The following is a 16,564-nucleotide window of genomic DNA, read 5'->3' as shown; positions in this document are numbered from 1 at the left end:
TGCCCCTGAGTCCTCTTTCCTTTTTTATCAGGCCCTCCACCACCTAACTCCTACCCCATAGCTCTCATCCTGTACTCTATCTATGAGTCTGTCTCTATTTTGCTTGTTAGCTGTTTGTTCATTAGATTCCACATATGAGTGAGATCATATGGCATTTGTCTTTCCCTGACTGGCTTATTTCACTTAGCATAATATTCTCCAAGTCCATCATGATGTCACAAAGGGTAAAACTTTCTTACTTTTTATAGCCAAGTAGTATTTCACTGTGTAAATGTCCCATGAGTGTTTGTATTTGTTTCTATGTATTAGGTAGATCTGCTATGACTCTCTGTCTTGGTATAGTGACTTTATGTAGTAGGTGTCCTGTGGGACCTAGTGGTGCAGTCTCTTTGATCAACTGATCTGGATGTCTCAGAAATGTCACCTTGATGGGTTTTGGGGACACTTCTATTGTAATTGAGCCTTTATTGCTTTTTCCCTGGGCCTAGGCGTATACTAAGCTATACATGTGGGTTTCTGTAAGTGTACTCTATGATGTATACACAACAGTAAATTCACCTAATGAGACATTTTTTTCTTTTTATTTATTTATTTATTTAAACTTAATTCTTGTTCAAGTACAGTTTTCTGTCTTAATTTCCACCCCTGCCCCCCCCAGTGCTCCCCACCTCCCTCCCATTTCCGCCCCCTACCTTAGTTATTGTCCATGTGTCCTTTATACTTGTTCATGTGAGTCCATCCCCTTTTCCCCTGTGATTTCTCCCCTCTCCCCTCTGATCCTAGACAGCCTGTTCTGTATTTCAGTGTCTTTAGTCATATTTGGCTTGCTTGTTTGTTTTGTTGTTTAGATTCCTGTTAACCATGATATCATATGGTATTTGTCTTTCACCGCCTGGCTTATTTCGCTCAGCATGATGCTATCCACTTCCATCCATAATGTTGCAAAGGGTAGGAGTTCCTTCTTCCTTTCTGCAGCATAGAATTCAACTGTGTAAATGCACCATAGGTTTTTGATCCAGTCATTTATCGATGGGCATCTTGGTTGCTTCCAACTCTTGGCTATCATAAATTGTGCTGCTATGAACATCCGGGTGCATAGGTTCTTTTGGATTGGTGCTTCAGGGTTCTTAGAATATACTCCTAACAGTGGAATTGCTGGATCAAAAGGCACGTTCATTTTTAGTTTTCTTAGAAAATTCCATACTGTTTTCCATAGTGGTTGTACCAGTCTGCAATCCCACCAACAGTGAACTAGGGTCCCCTTTTCCGCACAACTTCTCCAGCACTTGTTGTTTGTTTCTTTGTTTATGATAGCCATTCTGACTGGTGATAAGTGGTATCTCTTTGTGGTTTTAATTTGCATCTCTCTGATAGCTAGCGATATCGAGCATCTTTTCATGTGTCTCTGGATCCTCTTGCAGAAGTGTCTGTTCAAGTCCTTTGCCCATTTTTTAATTGGGTTGCTCATCTTCGTTGAATGGACTCGAGTGAGTTCTTTGTATATTTTGGAAATTAAACCTTTGTCTGAGGTGTTATTGGCAAATATGTTTTCCCAAGCTGTTGTTTCTCTTTTTATCTTGATACTGTTTTCCTTAGCCATGCAGAAGCTTTTAATTTTGATGAGATCCCATTTGTTTATTCTTTCCTTTATGTCCCTTGCTCTAGGGGAAATATCAGGAAAAATCTTGCTGCGTGGAATATCTGAGATTTTCCTGCCAATGTTCTCCTCTAGGACTTTAATGGTGTCACAGCTTATATTTAAGTCTTTTATCCACCTTGAATTTATTTTGGTGTATGGTGTAAGTTGGTGCTCAAGTTTCATTTTTTTGCATGTAGCTGTCCAGTTCTCCCAACACCATTTGTTGAAAAGGCTGTCTTTACCCCATTTTATGTTACTGCCCCCTTTGTCAAATATTAATTGACTGTAGAGAGTTGGGTTTATTTCTGGGTTCTCTATTTTGTTCTATTGGTCTATGTGCCTGTTTTTATGCCAGTACCAGGCTGTTTTGATTACAGTGACCTTGTAATACAGTTTGATATCAGGTATTGTGATCCCTCCTACTTTGTTCTTCTTTCTCAAAATTGCAGCTGCTATTCAGGGTCTTTTGTGGTTCAATATAAATTTTTGAAGTGTTTGTTCTATGTCTGTGAAATATGCCATTGGTACTTTAATAGGTATTGCATTGAATCTGAAAATTGCTTTGGGTAGTATGGACATTTCGATGATGTTAATTCTTCCAATCCATGAACACGGTATATGTTTCCATTTGTTTGTGTCTTCCTTGATTTCTTTCTTCAGTGTCGTGTAGTTTTCTGCATGCAGGTCTTTTACCTCCTTGGTTAGGTTTATTCCAGATATTTTATTTTTGTTTTTGCTATATGGAATGGGATTTTTTTCTTGATTTCTGCTTCTGCTTCTTCATTGTCAGTATACAAAAATGCCTTTGATTTCTGCATATTGACTTTGTATCCTGTGGTTTTGCCAAATTGATTTATTAGGGTGAGCAGTTTTGGGGTAGTCTGTAGGATTTTCCATGTACACTATCATGTCATCTGCAAACTGATAGTTTTGTTTTCTCCTTTCTGATTTGGATGACTTTTCTTTTCTTTTCTTGTCTGATCACTGTGGCTAAAACTTCCAATACTATATTGAATAGAAGGGGCAAAAGTGGACAATGTTGTCTTGTTCCTGATCTTAGTGGAAAAGCTTTTAGTTTTTGCTCATTGAGTATGATGTTGGCTGTAGGTCTTTCATATATGGCCTTTGTTATATTGAGGAGTGCTCCCTCTATTCCCACTTTGCTGAGTACCTTTATCATAAATGGGTGTTGTACCTTATCAAAAGCTTTTTCCGCATCTATTGATATGACCATGTGGTTTTTGTCCTTGCTTTTGTTTATGTGGTGTATTACATTTACTGATTTGCGGATATTGAACCATCCTTGCATCCCTGGGATGAATCCCACTTGGTCATGGTGTATGATCTTTTTGATGTATTGTTGGATGCGATTTGCCAATATTTTGTTGAGGATTTTAGCATCTATGTTCATCAGTGATATTGGCCTAAAGTTTTCTTTCTTTGTTGTGTCTCTATCTGGTTTTGGAATTAGGATAATGCTCGCTTCATAAAAAGAGTTTGGGAGTTTCCCATCATTTTGGATTTTTTGGAATAGTCTGTGAAGAATAGGGGTTAGCTCTTCCTTAAACGCTTTGTAGAATTCTCCTGTGAAACCATCTGGTCCGGGGCTTTTGTGTGATGGGAGTTTTTTGATTACTGCTTCAATTTCATTTGCTGTTATTGGTCTGTTCAGGCTTTCTACTTCTTCTTCATTGAGTTTTGGAAGATTATATTTTTCTAGAAATTTGTCCATTTCACCTAGGTTTTCAAATTTCTTGGCATACAGTTCTTCATAGTAATTCCTTACAATCCCTTCTATTTCTGTGGTATCAGTTGTAATCTCTCCTCTTTCATTTCTGATTGTGTTTATTTGTGTCCTCTCTCTTCTTGATGAGCCTACTTAAAGGTTTGTCTATTTTGTTTATCTTTTCGAAAAACCAACTCCTAGATTCATTGATCCTTAGAATTGTGCTTTTAGTCTCTATGTCATTTAATTCTGCTCTGATCTTGGTTATTTCCTTCCTTGAACTTGCTCTGGGCTGTCTTTGTTGTTGTTCTTCGAGTTCTTGCAGGTGTTGGGTTAGATTGTTTGTTTGAAATGTTTCTATTTTCTTTAGGTAAGCCTGTATTGCTATGAACTTCCCTCTCAGGACTGCCTTGGCCGTGTCCCATAGGTTTTGGGTTGTTGTGAGTTCATTTTCATTTGTTTCCAGAAACTTTTTGATTTCTTCCCTAATTTCAATCTTGACCCATTTGTTGTTTAATAGCATACCATTCAGTCTCCATGATTTTGGGTGTTTTGGGTTTTTTCCTTTGGGGTTAGTTTCCAATTTCAGTCCCTTGTGATCAGAGAAAATTCCTGGTATGATTTCTATTTTCCTGAATTTATTGAGAATCGTTTTGTGTCCTATCATGTGTTCTATGTTTGAAAATGTTCCATGAGCATTTGAAAAGAATGTGTATTTCGCTTCTTTGGGATGAAGGGCTCTATATATATCAATTAGGTCCATTTCATCTAGGGTGTTGTTTAGTGCAGCTATATCTTTGTTGATATTTTGTTTGGAAGATACGTCCATTTTTGACAGTGGGGTGTTAAAATCTCCTACTATAATTGTGTTGCTGTCAATATCTTTCTTGAGGTCCTCTAGGATTTTCTTTATATATTTGGGTGCTCCTATGTTGGGTGCATACATATTTACAATGTTAATGTCTTCTTGGTGGATTCTTCCCTTGAGTATTATGAAGTAACCTTCTGGGTCTCTCTTTATGGCCCTTTTTTTGAAGTCTATTTTGTCTGATATGAGAATTGCTACCCCAGCTTTTTTTTCTTGTCCATTTGCTTGGAAAATTTGTTTCCATCCCTTCATTTTAGTCTGTGGTGGTCTTTTGACCTGAGGTTGGTCTCTTGTAGGCAGCATATGTGTGGATCATGCTTTCTTATCCATTCAACTATTCTATGTCTTTTAACTGGTGTGGCCTGGCAGAGGGCCTGCAGCCTCTGTGCTGTTCCCTGTGCCTTGTTCACCTGCGGCCGTCTCCTCTCCTTAACTTCTGGTCATTTAGTGTCCACTACACTTTCTGGAGTGCTGCCTTCCTATATGCTGGGTCCCTGTTGGCTATCCACTGCGCTTCTCTGCAGATCCGCCCAGTTTTTCTCCGGCGCGTGGAGGGAAGCAAAATCCTTTGTCCTACTCTGCCACCATCTTCCCAGCCCTTAATGACACATTTTTAGAATGTAACTCGGTTCTTTAAGTGATAATTGAGTGTGTTTAGAACCATACCAACCTTAGTTGGTATGGCTAAGTGGATTGAGTGCTGGCTTACAAATCTAAGGGTCCATGGTTCAATTTCCCAGTTAGGGCACATGTCTGGGTTGTGAGTCAGGTCCCCAGTAGGGGGCATATGAGAGGCAACCACACATTGATATTTCTCTCCCTCTCTTCCTCCCTCCCTTCTCCTCTCTCTAAGAATGAATAATAAAATCTTTTTAAAAAATTAACCATGACAGAAATTTCACCAGATACTCTTAGTTTTTCTTTAACTTGCTTCAATTTGAAAACATGATCAGAAATGTTATTTTTTGCCTGTCCCAAACACAGGTATAGCTATTAAGTCCCTTTATTTTTACTTCTCACTTTAAAGATCAGAGCTGAAGTGGCTGTAGATACCTACCTCTCAAGCAACAGAGATAAACTGGACTGATGATTCCATTTATGGAAACATGACTAAAATATTACCTGTTCTTACTCATCCAAAGTACTATTTTTTCTGGATCTTTTATTATAATGTTAAATCTTTTTGCTCCATAAATTTGGTAATAGCCTTTTTTTGCCCTTGGTTCCTGTCTTTATTTATTTTTAAATATATTTTATTGATTATGCTATTACAGTTGTCCCATTTCCCCCCCTAACTCCCCTCCACTCTGCACACCTTCTCCCATCCACATTCCTCCCCTTTAGTTCATGTCCATGTGTCATACATATAAGTTCTTTGGCTTCTACATTTCCCATACTATTCTTACCCCATCCCGCCATCTATTTTCTACCTACCATCTATGCGACTTATTCTCTGTACCTTTTCCCACTCCCCTCTTGATGACCCTCCATGTGATCTCCATTTCTGTGGTTCTGTTCCTGTTCTACTTGGTTGCTTATTTTTTGTTTTGTTTTTGTTTTAGGTGTGGTTGTTAATAGCTTTGAGTTTGCTGTCCTTTCACTGTTCATATTTTTTATCTTCTTTTTCTTTTTTTAAAGATTTTATTTATTTATTTATCTATCTTTTTTAGAAGGGAAGGAGAGGGAGAGAAACATCAATGTATGGTTGCCTTTCATGCATCCCCTGCTGGGAGTTGGCCTGCAGGGAACCAGCCTGCAACCCAGGCAAGTGCCCTGACTGGGAATCAAACCGGGATCCTCTGGTTCGCAGGCCTGCGCTCAATCCACTGAGCTACACCAGCCAGGGCTATCTTCTTTTTCTTATATAAGTCCCTTTAGAATTTCATATAATAAGGGCTTGGTGATGATAAACTTCTTCCACTTGATGTTATCTGGGAAGCACTTTATCTGCCCTTCCATTCTAAATGATAGCTTTGCTGGATAGAGCAACCCTGGATGTAGGTCCTTCCCTTTCATGACTTGGAATACTTCTTTCCAGCCCCTTCTTGCCTGCAAGATGTCTTTTGAGAGATCAGCTGAGAGTCTTATGGGAATTCCTTTGTAGGTAGCTGTCTCCTTTTCTCTTGCTGCTTTTAAGATTCTCTCCTTATATTTAGTCTTGAGTAGTGTAATTATGCTGTGCCTTGCTGTGTTCTTCCTTGGGTCCAACTATTTTGGGACTCTCTGAGCTTCCTGGACTTCCTGGAAGTCTATTCCCTTTGCCAGATTGGGGAAGTTCTCCTTCACTATTTGTTCAAATAACTTTTCCGCTTGTCACTCTTCTTCTTCTGTTTCTGGTAACCCTATGATTCAGATGTTGGAACATTTAAAGATGTCCTGGAGGTTCCTAAGCCTCTGCTCATTTTTTTGAATTCTTGTTTCTTCATTCTGTTCTGATTAGATGTTTCTTTCTTCCTTCTGTTCTACTTCATGGATTTGAGTCCTTGTTTCCTTCCCATCACTATTGGTTCTCTGCACATTTTCCTTCAATTCACTTAGCATAGTCTTCATTTTTCATCTAATTTGCAACCAAATTCAACCAGTTCTGTGAGCATTCTGATTACCAGTGTTTTGAACTGCATCTGATAGGTTGGCTACCTCTCCATTGCTTCGTTGAATTTTTTCTGGAGCTTTGATCTGTTTTTTTCATTTGGGCCATTTTTTTTGTCTTGTCCTACCTGTTACATAGTGAAGAGCGGAGTCTTAGGTGTTCGCCAGAGTGGGCAACCCATGTTGCAGGATTATGATGGTGCATGTGGGGGAGGGGTCCAAGAGGGTACAATGGTGCTTGCTCCACTCTCTGCCCAATTTTAGTCACTTCCTTCATTTCCCACAAGCAAATTGGGCTCTTTCATGCTAATTCCTGGGTGGGTGGGTCTGTGTATGTTCTAGGACCCTATGGGTCTCTCCAGTGAACTTTCCTGTGAGGCTGGGAGTTTCTCCTGCTTCTGCCTCAACCCCCACAGGTGTTTTCAGTCAGAGGTTTGATGCTTTATTTCTCCATTCTGGGACCCTGGGTTGTGTGGTTTGTCTGGTTCCCCAGTTTCACCTGGTTTATCCATACATGAATGTGGGACCACTTGGTCCACCAACCACCTTACACATCACCCTGCTCCATCAGCCATCATTTCACTGGGTCTGCCAGCTGCCACCCTGCTCTGAGTCCTCTCCACCCACATGCCTGTCTCTGCCCCTCCTACTGGTCTGTATGAATGTTTCTTCTTTAATTCCTTGGTTGTTGGACTTCTATAAAGTTTGATTTTTCTGTCAATTCTGGTTGTTTTCTGTTTTTAAATTGGTGTTGTCTTTCTTTTGGTTGTGTGAGGAGGCACAGTATGTCTATCTATGCCTCCATCTTGGCTGGAAGTTCTCTGTAATGGCCTTTCATAAAAAGCAATAAAATTATGACCTAATACATAAGAATTAAGTTCTCTAGTTTCATGAAAAGCAAAGTTCACCAACAATATATTAACCCTTTACTGGCTTTATTCAATGATTAATGAATTAGGTAGCATTAAATGTAAAAAACCAGAAGAAGTTCCAAAGAGCTATTGATACAGAGGAACAGGTATTTTCTACTGGAAAAATCTGATTTGATTGACTAATACAAGGTAGTGTTCATTATTTGGTTCACAAAGAAACTTTGGAGCCAGGTTGTGTAATTTGAGTTGAGCAGACATGTTATGATTGGTCAATTCTAAATTATGATTCTGGAAGAGTTAAGCATGCACCAGAAAAGGAAACTTTGTTAATGTTTGACTGGTGTGTATGGTGGGGGGCATGTCACAGCATGAGTGACTCCATCTCGGGACTAGCATAATTATTTAACACTTAACAGTGTAAGTGTAAATTTTACATGGCTAATGACCCATGCAACACATTTGCTGTGAAGTGTGTTTTTCTCTGTTTACCTTGGAAGAATTATTTACAGATAGTAATATCCTGAACCGCATTGAATTTCCCAAATGGGCCAAATTTTAGATATCAGAATCAGTTTGATAGCTTTCTTGGTAATAGTATTTGTTTGAAATAGATATCAGCCAAATTATAGCATTTAGTTATTAAAATATTCCACCCCAATCTGTTTTCAATTAGTTCATGTAGGAGTTCTTTTCATATAGAGAAAATGTGTTAAATTGTTAATCATTCATTAAGTAGATGTTAATTATGCATCTACATGTGCATAGTATGCAATTAATCAGATAGGAATTCTGTCCCTCAAGGATTTCAGAGTGTTTTGGGCAAGGTAAGATCTGTTTTTATGTGCATCAACCTTTATAGCTATAATTAACTTTTACAACACTAAATGTATATGTGATGTAGTGATTTTTAATTTTACTAAAGCAAATACTTTAATCACATGCTATAAATTTGGCACAATGGAAAAAGTCACTTTAGCATGTGAATGAACTTAGCTGTTCAGCATTTTGACTGTTTTCAACTTGACATTGGGTAGTCTATACTTTGCACAAAGTATTTTTTTCCCAAATAAAATGTCTCTCTAGAGAAAGCTGTAGTAGTAACTGTAGAGTTTCTATATAGGACTGGTTTAATGAGAAGCAGTGTGTCACAAAGAGGAGATATGGGGCTTCTTTTAAGGCAGCATTGGCAGAGCAAAAGCATACTGCCTATATTTAGATTGTACAAGTTGGGGCAAAAGTAGATTTACAGTAGTCTATATGATAAATAATATAATAATCAATAAATAATAATGTAAGAATAAAGTCTTTCAGCCCTGGCTGGTGTGGCTCAGTGGATTGAGTGTGGGTCTGGGAACCAAACAACCATGGTTTGATTCCCAGTCGGGGCACATGCCTGGGTTGCAGACCAGTTCCCAGCAGGGGACACACAAGAGGCAACCATACATTGATTTTTCTCTCCCTCTCTCCTTCCCTTCCCCTCTAAAGATAAATAAATAAAATATTAAAAAAAAGAATAAAGTCTTTCATATACTTACAACAGTAAACCTACTTTTGTCCCACCCTATATATTACAATTTTTAAATTAATATTTTAAAATGTGTTTTTATTTATATTTAATAAAACATTGAGAAAATACCTATTGTCCTTATTGTGGAAATAAAGACAAGCTAAATGAGAACAAATAGAGGATAGTTATACAGAGCTTGATATAACAAGGGAGTCAGTCACCATACCTTAGGTTTGGAAGAGGAAAACTTTATAGGAAAAAAAGTGGGAATGCTTTACGTATGCTGTGATTAGAGGTTGTTGGTACATGGAAGCTGGATATGTGCTTGAATATGAAGCAGAATATTCTAGGTGATTGGTTCTGGGAACACATCTGACTCCTTCTGGTTGGTCCTGAATTGAAAGTGGAGGGAAAATTAGGAAAGATGGTGGTTACCGACCAAATCCTGATCTTTTGGGGCCATCTGCTACAGAAATTGGAGACTACAGTGAAGTTTTCTTATATTGTTTGGCCATTGTCTATTTGTACATTCAATATCTCATTATCAAACATTATTATCATTCATTTGTTCAATACTTTTTGAGTGCCTACTATGTGCCAGTGTTTTATGTGCCAGCAGCAAACAGTGACCAATACAGGAAAAACAAAAGTCCCTGACCTCAGAGAGGTTACATTCAAAATGAAAAAGAAAAATTATTTATAATTTTTTAATTTAGTTAATTAATTAACTTTTGGAGTACAGTTGTCTCTATTTTCCCCCACCTCTCCTCCCCACCCCACCCATCCCTGCCTCCTACCCTCAGTCCTTTCCCCTTTGTCTTTGTCCATGTGCCCTTTATACGTGATCTTTGACAACCCTTCCCCTATTTTTCTCCCATTATCCCTCTCCCCCCTCTCCTCTCTCTCCTCTGGTCACTGTCAGTTTGTTCTTTATTTCAGTGTCTCTGGTTATATTTTGCTTGCTTATTTGTTTTGTCGGTTAGGTTCCACATATAGATGAGATCATATGGTATTTGTCTTTTGCCACTGGGGTTATTTGACTCAGCATAATGGTCTCCAGTTCTATCCATGCTGTTGTGAAGGGTAGGGGTTCCTTCTTTCTTTCTGCTGCATAATATTCCATTGAGTAAATGTACCACAGTTTTTTTCACCCACTCATTTACTAATGGACACTTAGACTGTTTCTAACATGTGACTATTATAAATTATGCTGCTATGAACATTGGGATGTATAGGTTCTTTTGAATTGGTGTTTCAGGGTTCTTAGGATATAGTCCTAGCAGTGGGATTGCCAGGTCAAAAGGCAGTTCCATTTTACTTTTACGAGGAAATTCCACAGTGCTTCCCACAGTAGCTGCACCAGTCTGCATTCCCACCAACAGTGCACCAGGGGTCTCTTTTCTCTGCATCCTCTCCAACACTTGTTGCTTGTTAATTTGTTTATGATGGCCATTCTGACTGGTGTGAAGTGGTATCTTATTGTAGATTTAATTTTCATCTCTCTGATGGCTAGTGATGCTGATCATCCTTTCATACATCTCTGGGCCCTCTGTATGTCCTCCTTGGAGAAGTGTCAACAAAATATTGGAAAACCCCATCCGGCAATACATTAAAAAGATCATACAACATAATCACATGGGATTCATTCCAAGGATGCAAGGATGGTACAATATTTGTATCAATAAATGTAATGTATCACATAAGCAAAAGGAGACACAAAAATTGCATGATCATATCAATAAATATGAAAACAGCATTTGATGAGGTAGAGTACCCATTTATGATAAAAATAGTCAGTAAAGCAGGAGTAGAGGAAGCATACCTCAGTATAATAGGGCACAGGAGGCCATAGTAACAAATTTAGTTTCAGCTCTGAGAGAGATGAGAAGCCACTGAAGTTTTAAGTAGAAGTATAAGAAAATACATATTTAACAGGATTACTTTACCTCTTTTTTTTACAGTATAGGCTGCAGATATACCAAAATTTCAAGCCTAGGAGAACTTCTGGGAAGCTATTGTGATAATCAACATGGCTCGATTGATGGCTTGGACTAGGGTGGCAGCAGCATTTCTATGTCTTTTGATTGGAAAATTTCATTTGTATACATTTAAAGTAATTATTGGCCCTGGTTGGTGTAGCTCAGTGTAATGACCATGGGCCTGTGAACCAAAGGGTCACAGTTTGATTCCCAGTCACAGGCCTAGGTTGTGGGCCAGGTCCCCAGTAGCGGGTGCGTGAGAGGCAACCACACACAGATGTTTCTCTGTTTCTCCTTCCCTTTCCCTCTCTCTAAAAATGAATAAATAAAAATAAAAAATTAATTATTTCTAAATAAGGGATTACTATTTCCATTTTAGCCATCAATTCTTAATGTTTTAAAACAATTTTATTATCCAAGTGTGCATATTTAGATACTAGAGCCTTTTTTGCCCATTTTAAAATTAATTTGATATATCTTATAAATCTGTCTCACTATTAGTTTCTAAGAATTTTATTTCATTTTTTATAAAATATTTTTCTGGCCAAGATGGACACATAAATAGAAATGGTTCACTTCCTCACACAACCCAAAGAAGGATAACAACCAATTTAAAAATAATAAGCAAACAGAACTGCCAGAAAATCAAACTGCATGGGAATTTAACAACCAAGGAGTTAAAGAAACATTCATCCAGACTGGGAGGAGGGGTGGAGATGGGCAGCCTGGCAGAGAGGACTCATGGCAAGTAGGTGGCAAACTGTGCCAGGTGAGTCGGAGGCTGGCTGACTGGAAAACTAAAGTCTCAAAACCTCTAGCTGTAAAATCCTGTGGGTGCTGCGAAGGTGGGAGAAACTCACAGTCTAAGAGGAGTATTTGTTAGAGAGGCCCGTGGGATCCTAAAATGTATACAAACCCACCCACCTGGGAATCAGCACCTGAAAGGGCATAATCTGCTCATGGGAAATGAGAGAAGTGACAGAAAGTGAGTTGAGAGCAAAGTGAGTGAGCAGTTTTGTTCCCTCTCTGACCCATCCTGGAATGACAGTGCCACAATGAAGCAAAGAGGGTTTCCCCACTCTGGAGAATACTTAAGGTTCCACCCCTTACAATGTAACAGGTGCACCAAGACAAAAAAATATGGCCCACATGAATGAGCACATTGAAACTCCAGAAAAAGAGCTAAGTGCTAAAGAGATAGCCAATCTATCTGATACAGAATTCAAAACACTGGAAATCAGGATGCTCACATAAATGGTTGAGTTTGGTAGCAAAATGAAGGAACAAATGAAGGCTACACAAAGTGAAATAAAGCAAAATATACAGGGAACCAACAGTGAAGGGAAGGACACCAGAACTCAAATCAACAGTTTGTAGCAGAAGGAAGACAAAAACATTTAACTGGGACAGAATGAAGAAACAAGAATTCAAAAAAAAAAAATGAGGAGAAGCTTTGGAACCTCTGGGACAGCTTTAAGCTCTCCAACTTAATCATAGGGGTTCCAGAAGGAGAAGAAGAGCAATAAATTAAAAACTTATTTGAAAAAATAATGAAGGAGAACTTTCCCAATATGGAAAAGGATATAGGCTTCAAGGATGTCCAGGAAGCCTAGAGAGTCCCAAGAAGGAACACACCAAAGCACATCATAATTAAGTTACCCAATATTAAATGTAAGGACAGAATCTTAAAAGCAGCAAGAGAAAAGGAGACAGTTATCTACAAAGGAGTTTCCATAAGGCTATTAGCTGATTTCTCAAAAGAAACCTTACATGCAAGAAGGGGTCAGAAAGTAGTATTTGAAGTCATGAAAGGCAAGGACCTACATCCAAGATGACTCTATCCAGCAAAGCTCTCATTTAGGATGGAAGGGCAGATAAAGTGCTTCCCAGATAAGGTCAAATTCAAGGAGTTCATCATCACATGCCCTTATTATATGAAATGTTAAAGGAACTTACCTGAGAAATTGAAGATCAGAAACTGTGAACAGTAAAATGAGAAGAAACTTGCAACTATCAACAACAGAACAACAACAAAAAAAAAAAAAAACACAAAAAAACTAAGGAAACAACTGGAAGAGGAACAGAATCACAGAAATGGACATCACATGGAACATTGTAAATGGGGAGGGGGAGGGAAGAATGGGGGAAAAGGTACAGGGAATAAGAAGCATAATTGGTAGGCATAAAATAGACAGGGGTAGGTTAAGAATAGTATAGGAAATAAGAAGCCAAAGAGCTTATATGTATGACCCATAGACATGAACTAAGGGGGTATTACTGGAGGGTAGGGTGGTGCAGGGTGGAGTGGGGATAAAGGATGGAAAAAATTGGGAGAGCTGTAATAGCACAATCAATAAAATATATGTTAAAAATAAAAAATATCTATTTTAAATATTTTATTTATTATTTTTAAAGAGAGGAGAAGGAATGAAGAAAGAGAAGGAGAGAAACATCAATGTGAGGTTGCCTCTCACCTGCTCGCTTCAGTGGACTTGGCCTGCAACCCCATGTGCTGTGACTGGGAATTGAACCAGGGATCCTTTGGTCCAGAGTCTGGCACACAGTCCACTGAGCCACACCAGCCAGAGCTAAAAGTTTTATTTCTTAAATTCAGGAGTCAGTGAAGATTTTACTGTTGCATATTCATTGGTAATATGTTCCTCTGTCCTTTGAGATTTTTTGTAAAATGCCAGTTGGATCAAGAGCTTGGTTCAGACTCAGATTTGATCAATTTGGCAATTGAATAGGTAGTGTATTGCAAGCCACAAAATGTCTCTTTGTGTCTCTTTTTGTAATGTTAGCAGTGATTGATACTTAAAGCCTGTATATGTTCATTCATAGGGGCTTGACAATTGAAAATATTCTGGTAATGTAATTTTATATTCAATATTTGGATACTTTTATCAAGAGATCATTCATTTTTTACTATTTGGAGACCCAGTGGTATAGTACATAAAGGAAATGCTTGATTCTTTCCCTTTAGTTACCAGTTTTCGAGCTAATGAATTTTCTCTGATCATCCTCTAAAACCAACTGATTCTTTTTTAAGTGTCACTGTAACTCAAGGACTTAAACATATTTCATGGGCTTCAATGTGTATTATCCCCTCTTTGGCCAGTGGGAGTATTGTCAAGTTAGCCTTTGGTCGTTTACTTATTATCTATCATCATAAAAATTTCCAGGCTGGTCTTGTGTATTTTTTTTTGCTCTACACCTGTAATCAATCATTTCTCCAAGAAACCCTGATTTCTGATAGTGGGGAAATGATATTTCAAAACTACCACTAGGCTTGCTCATTGCTTCTGAGTTGGTATTGTGCTTAGATATTTTAGTTGGCTATGCTAGAAGATTCTTTTTTTTCTTTTTTGTATTGTTCTATTAAAGTTGTCCCCCTTTTCCCCCTTAAGCATGTATACATCTGTATCCTTGAATGCAATAGGAGTACCAATATGTTCCTTGAGGAGATTTCATTTATATATCCCATTCACATTCACATTTATAGAGTTTTAATTAACGTCCTTTCTATAAAATGTGTATTTCCTTTCTTCTACTCTAAAAATCCTGCTCCTTAAGGACATGGCAAGAAGATTTTTAATTAGAACATGTTGAAATTATTCACTTTTTCAGTCTCTAATTCTATACACATTAGTCTAGAAAAACCAATACTCTTATTATCTACAATATGATTATTGAAAACATTAAAATATTTTCACATGTACTCTACTTTCCATGTATTTTTAAAATAGTTATAATTTATTTACAAAACATGTACCCATAACATAATCGACTTTCTCTCTCTTAGTACTCATTTAGTCTTAGTTTGGCAGGTAACCAAATATTTAATGCTTATATCTTATTCTCATATTATGGCCTCTCTAGTCATTTTAGCTGTGTGAAGCTTGTTCTCTATTACAGTCCTCAGGATTCATGGGCATAATATTACCTGAGTTCTTGTATTTTGATGAATGCTTACATGCTTTGTAGCTGAAACTTACTTTTGATGAATATAAAATTCTTAGTACACATTTCTTTCCTTCAGTGTTTACAAATGTTACTATAGTTTCTTCTGGTTTAAAGCATTGCTGTTGAAACGTCTGATGATAATTTAATTTAATTCATGGGCACTTTTCTTTCTAGTTGTGAAAAAAGATATTTTCTTTAAAATCCTATACTTTTAATAAAATATATCATGGTGTTTGTAGTTCTGTACAATACACTTATGTACACAGTGTGTTCTCTCAGTATGTAGTTTCTAAATTTTTTAGGAACATTTTCATGAATTAGGCTTTTAAGTTTTTATTCTGTTTCCTTACTTTGATTTTCTTCATCAAGGATATCTAATATCTAATAACTTTCCATTTTCCCTTGTCTCTTTAATATTTTTCACTTTATTTCAAGTCTTAATCCTTATTTAAAAATTTTTTAATATAATTTTTATTTAATTCTTGTTCACGTACAGGTTTCTGTCTTATATTCCCAACCCTGCCTGCCCCCCACCCCATGCTCCCGGCCTCCCTCCCCTTTCCACCCCCCACCCTTAGTTATTGTCCATGTGTCTTTTATACTTGTTCATGTGAGTCCATTCCCTTTTCCCCTATGATTCTCTCCCCTCTCCCCTCTGGGCCCTGACAGCCTGTTCCATATTTGAGTGTCATTGGTTGTATTTTGCTTGCTTGTTTGGTTTGTTTAGATTCCTGTTAATGGTGAGATCATATGATATTTGTCTTTCACCGCCTGGCTTATTTCGCTCAGCATAATGCTTTCCAGTTCCATCCATGATGTTGCAAAGGGTAGTAGTTCCTTCTTCCTTTCTGCAGCATAGAATTCCATTGTGTAAATGTACCATAGTTTTTTGATCCAGTCATTTACCGATGGGCATCTAGGCTGCTTCCAACTCTTGGCTATCGTAAATTGTGCTGCTATGAACATCGGGGTGCATAGGTTCTTTTGGATTGGTGTTTCAGGGTTCTTAGGATATACTCCCAAGAGTGGAATTGCTGGGTCAAAAGGTACGTTCATTTTTAGTTTTCTTAGAAAATTCCATACTGTTTTCCATAGTGGTTGTACCAGTCTGCAATCCCACCAACAGTGAACTAGAGTCCCCTTTTCCCCACAACCTCTCCAGCACTTGTTGTTTGTTTCTTTGTTTATGATAGCCAATCTGACTGGTGTTAAGTGGTATCTCATTGCGGTTTTAATTTGCATCTCTCTGATAGCTAGTGATATCGAGCATCTTTTCATGTGTCTCTGGATTCTCTGTATGTCCTCCTTGGAGAAATGTCTGTTCAAGTCCTCTGCCCATTTTTTGATTGGGTTGCTTGTCTTCTTTGAGTGGAGCCGAATGAGTTCTTTGTATATTTTGGAGATTAAACCCTTATCTGAGG

The sequence above is a fragment of the Sturnira hondurensis genome, unplaced genomic scaffold (genome assembly GCF_014824575.4).
Source record: "Sturnira hondurensis isolate 20B ecotype Veracruz unplaced genomic scaffold, ASM1482457v3 Scaffold0002633, whole genome shotgun sequence".
Classification (NCBI taxonomy): domain Eukaryota; kingdom Metazoa; phylum Chordata; class Mammalia; order Chiroptera; family Phyllostomidae; genus Sturnira; species Sturnira hondurensis.
This window is presented reverse-complemented; position numbering follows the sequence as displayed.